Genomic DNA, 553 nt, shown 5'->3' on the forward strand with positions numbered 1-553 from the left:
GCCTTTGCCACAGTCATTCTATTTCTATTATTATATTATTCTATATTATTATTATTATTATTATTATTATTATTATTATTATTATTATTATTATTATTATTATTATTATTATTATTCAGGTAATAGATAACCCTCGACTTACAACAGTTTATTTAAAGACTGTTCAAAATTACAATGGCACTGGAAAAGTGACTTAAAATCATTTTTCACACTTACAACCACTGCAGCATCCTGCAGCCCCATAACCAAACTCCAGACGTTTGGCAACTGGCTCACATTTTTGCACTGTTCTGAAGTCATATGATCCCCTTTTGTGACTTTCTGATTAGCAAAGTCAACGAGGAAGCCAGTTTCACCGAACAACCATGTTACTAACTTAACAACTGGGGCAAAAAAGGTCATAAAATGGGGCACAACTCAGTTAACAAATGTCACACTTAGTGACATAAATTTTGGGTTGAATTGTGGTGTAAGTCGAGGACTACCTGTAAATAGGGACACCTGCATACGTACGCAGGCAAGCAAGCAACTGGAACCCAAAGCCCACTTGTAC

Source organism: Vipera ursinii (assembly GCF_947247035.1).
Source record: "Vipera ursinii genome assembly, chromosome: 11".
NCBI classification, from domain to species: Eukaryota; Metazoa; Chordata; class Lepidosauria; order Squamata; family Viperidae; genus Vipera; species Vipera ursinii.